The following is a 4,648-nucleotide window of genomic DNA, read 5'->3' on the forward strand; positions in this document are numbered from 1 at the left end:
AACAATAACGTATCATAGGTAAATGTACTAAAATACGTATTTTCAATCACTTCCGTTCGTTTGTTTCCGGTCCCGAGACAAAAACCTTTTCTCAACGAGATATTATAACTAACAAAAACTTGAACATCCAAACTTTGAGGAAAGACAAGGCAATGTATGAAGATATGTTTATTATGTTTTGTATGATCCGGCGTTACTTTCGGTCGTCACAGAAAGTACTCAAAAATGACGTTTTGTCCTTTTGTTTTGTTTATGTCTTGGGAATTCCTTTACGGTATAAAGTATATCCATTTTCGGTTTACAAGAGAAATGGATCTTTTGTAAAGATTTATACATGAGGAACGGAAGACCTTTTTGTTGCTATAGCAACAAGAGTCTAGTTTATATCTTTAGTTGTAGTTTACAACACAGAGATTATAACAAATATATGCAAGAAATTGAATTTGCTCTATTAGAGGAAAAGTAAACTTTCATAATAGTATATAATATAATATAAAGTATTAATGTACATATCCAAATATAGATACATTAGCGCTATTTTTATGCAACACTGTGTGTAAAGAACATGAACATTACGTATTCAGGCACATAGCATCACTTTTTCTCGCAGCAACTAATTTTTTAAAATTTATATTTAAAAAATTGAATTATCACGGAGTTGCCCCCCCCCCCTTTTTTTGGAGGATGTAAAAAATGGATATGAAAATAAGGAAATTAGAATTGAAATTGAAGTTATATACTAGTAAAATTCTTAAGCAATATGCAATGATTTTCGTTTTAATATGTACTATTAATGGCACTCTCCCTAAATTGAGATATATGTATATCATATAACTAGGAGTAGGAGACTTAAGATGAACAGTTTCCAAATTTAACATGTATTACTTCTATCTAATCAACATCACCATACTCGCATACTTCACAGCCACATAACGATGTAGAAACTATGTTCTTATCAAAAAATGTGATCGTCTAGAGAAAGATGCAATCATTTTTCAAAACCCTTTTTCAAAATTCCATACATAACTTTAGTACCTCTTTCAGTTGCATCCATTTTTTTCACGATAAATGAACCAGATGGTGAGAGGGTATTTAAAGTTTTAAATGATCTCAATTCTTTGCCATTGTATCAAAAAATACTCTGTTTATTTAAAATTTTGGGGGGTTTTCAGTAACTTAAAGTTTCCATTTTTGACAATATCACAGAAACTATTAAGTTGATTTTATCCAGGGGCGAAAATAACCCTGTATCCAATAGAAGCAAATCATGGAAACTCAAACCGATAAATCTTGCAATAATAGTAAAACGTTGTAAGATTAAATGAAACACGTTGAGCAACATTCTCATGGTCGCACAACACACTCATAAACAGCTGCAATTTACCGTATCTAACGATCTTTAAAAATTGTGCGAGTAATGAAAACGTTGTAACTTACATTGCAGTAATTTAGATCGCATTCATTCGCGTCTGAATACTGTGCATGTCTAATATTTTGAGGAGACTTGATGCGACCAACAAAAACGCATGCAACGAATTTTGCCGCTATTTTTACTGACCTTGATCGGTTTTATTTGGGACAATCAGTGAGAATTTAGCGGATTGAACTGATTATAGGAATTCCCCCGTTTTAAACATAAACAACGGGTAAATATCGCTTATTTACACGGACATTCACGTTACCAAGCTCATCAAAACTTTAAGCGTAAATCTCATAAAATCACATGAGAACTGTCATGGCTGCTGAAGAAGACGACTGGTAAACATGCTAACCAGTGTGTTTAATCTGGTATTGATTTACATACGTTTAGTTTGTTCAACCTATGTTTAACAATCATTTTATCAAAAGGAAGTCTAACATAAAAACGATCTTTTCAGACCGAGGTCAGCCACATTTAAAAGAATAATTGTGCACCATTACATAAATCATATGGAATCGTAGCCCTCTCCAGTAAACAACAGATTTAAAAAACCCAGAGATGGCTGCATCGTTGCAGTTAGTGGCCTTACTGAAAATACAGTATACTTGACTCAAAAATTCTTCTTTGTCCAATTGTGTTTTTCTTTGATATTTCTTAACTGATATTTCGCATACAATGGTGATTTGTTAATTTTGGCATACGTAAAATTTGTGAATAATAATTAGCTCCGCCTTCTCTACCTCATTCGTTCAATAAACGTAAAACAACCCCTCCCTCGCATACCCAAAAAAATTTAAAAGCCTCAACTTCTGTCCTATGGCATAGGCAGTGAATTTCATAATTTAACATCAGGACAAAATGAACATAACAGTGCATGACTTTATCTCCCACGATTACGAAAGCGTTTTGAGCAGAAAAAATATTATAACAATACATTTTCAATATGTGGCCATATCTGCCCCACCCTTGGACCTGAATCCCTGACCCTGGGACCATACATTTTACAATTTAGGTAAAGAACTTCATGGACATGGATTTAGTTTCTCTCAAATATATTGTAAAGAAGATTTTTAAGATTTAAAATATTTCTTCTATATGGCCATATTGGCCCCGCCCTAAGGCCTGAACCCCTGTCCCATGCACCATGAATATTATAATTAAGGTGAAGGACTTCGTCGACATATGAATCTGTATCATGCAATAAGTTTTTCACAAATCATATTCTGATCTGTTTGAGCGAGCATTTAGAAGCATTTTTTAAACAAGCATAAACGGTTGCTTTGTGTTAGCATAGTAACACACCAGTCGTAATTTACTTCCTGTACTGTTTTACTGCTATATATAAGCCTACCTGGGATTAAATTCAATTGGACTGAGAGAAGGGAGCAGAGAATACAACGAACTATTGTTTTCTACTTTGTGACAGGGGAGTAACAACAAGGTTCGTATTGTACTTGATTTATATATCGAACGGATGTTGTGTCTGAAGTAAAAAAAAAAATCCAAAATTTAAGTATTAAAACGGCCAAAGGTTGTTGTAAAAACAAGTAAAAGATTTCCAAAAATCTTGTCTGCCTAAACTAATTATTCACTTGGAAGCATGTATTAATTACCTTATGAAAAGATTTTGATTTTCGTTTAAAACGGAATGCGCATATTCAGGACGTTGTGTCTTTTTTTCACATTAGTGCATAAGTATTATTGACAATTAAAATTATTTTCAGTTAATTCAGGAAAGCATCACATAATTTTAAGCTTGGAAGTGGAAAAGAAAACAGTCAAGTTTTAATTTGTATTTGTAATAGATGGCAAAATCAAAGACATTTCTGTCATTTTCTCATTACGGGAAAGGAACAGCTTTAGTCTGTCCACAGTTGTACTGTCACATTTAGACTATAAGTGTGTCCACTGTTATTGTACTGTCACAGTTATTGTACTGTCACATTTAGACTATAAGTCTGTCCACTGTTATTGTACTGTCACAGTTATTGTACTGTCACATTTAGACTATAAGTCTGTCCACTGTTATTGTACTGTCACAGTTATTGTACTGTCACATTTAGACGATTAGTCTGTCCACAGGTATTGTACTGTTACATTTAGACGATTAGTCTCTCCACAGGTATTGTACTGTCACTTTTGGACGATTTTTAAAATCAAAATACATATACATGAGAAAGAAGTACAATATTGAAATAGTTGTTAGGGAATATATCCAAGATATCTTCATAGACACATTATGACGTCAGGCAATAAAGACATAATATTAATTTGTTCATAAAAATATATATCACCTTAACTAATTTTCATTCTCATTTCATTTATCTGACAGGGTTGTCTACACAATCAATCAAAGAACATGGTTAGAGAGGCAATTTTCCTGTTTTTGCTTGCCATTTTATCGTTTGGTAAGTTGAGTCAATTTAAAATGCAGAACAAAATATCCAATGGAGTGAAAATCCTTGATCATTTAAGATTGCATTAATCTTGTTTAAAATAAACAACATAATCAATCAGATTTAGTAACCGGCGTAATAAAGCGCATATATTCAACTAAGTTAAGATCACTTTTCTGTGTCTGTGGGGGTTTTTCACTAGAGTTTTGTATATTTGATTCCAGTGATGGGGCAGAATGATACCACTGCCGCGCCTGATAACGTAAGTATGGCATAACAATCAATTCCTGTCGTACCTCAACCGGAATTAAAATGTATGGTGTGTTAATGTAGATAAAACTGATACTTTAGGATGAATTATTTTTATCGATCTGAGAAACTTGTCTTCCGTATTCGATGTCCTTGTGATATATTTATATTAAACATTCATAGATTTGAGCGAGAGAGAGAGAGAGAGAGAGAGAGAGCACTTAATTAAATATTTGTGTTCCTTTTTCAGGGCACCAATTCTTTATCTGGATTGTGGACAGTGTTCCTGGCCGTTGCTGTTCTTCTTCTACGTCATTTCCGCTGAGACTGTCAGTTTGAATTACAAATTGATGATGTATATTGAATAAAGCTTGTTTCTTTACGTATATTTTTGGAATTATTTTTCAACAGAGACTAAAAACAGAGACTGCGGCGCGACAAAATCGATAACGGGGAATATGCGCAAGCTGTATGAAAAAAAAATCTAAGTTTTCACAAAAAATAACAGCAAAATGGCAGCATCGACAATCAGCTGATGTGATACTAAATATAATTTTGCTGCTCGGGATACTTTCTACATAAT

The 4,648-nt window shown here is 33.3% G+C and overlaps 1 long non-coding RNA gene across 1 annotated transcript; it reads left to right on the forward strand.

Moving 5' to 3' along the window:
• The first annotated feature begins 2,720 nt into the window (after positions 1-2,720).
• Positions 2,721-4,447, forward strand: LOC105325592 (uncharacterized). The gene is made up of 4 exons (XR_899738.4): positions 2,721-2,861; positions 3,753-3,828; positions 4,041-4,078; positions 4,316-4,447. It is a non-coding gene; the product is annotated as an uncharacterized lncRNA (long non-coding RNA).
• Positions 4,448-4,648: the final 201 nt, after the last annotated feature.

Source organism: Magallana gigas, chromosome 7 (genome assembly GCF_963853765.1).
Source record: "Magallana gigas chromosome 7, xbMagGiga1.1, whole genome shotgun sequence".
NCBI lineage: Eukaryota > Metazoa > Mollusca > Bivalvia > Ostreida > Ostreidae > Magallana > Magallana gigas.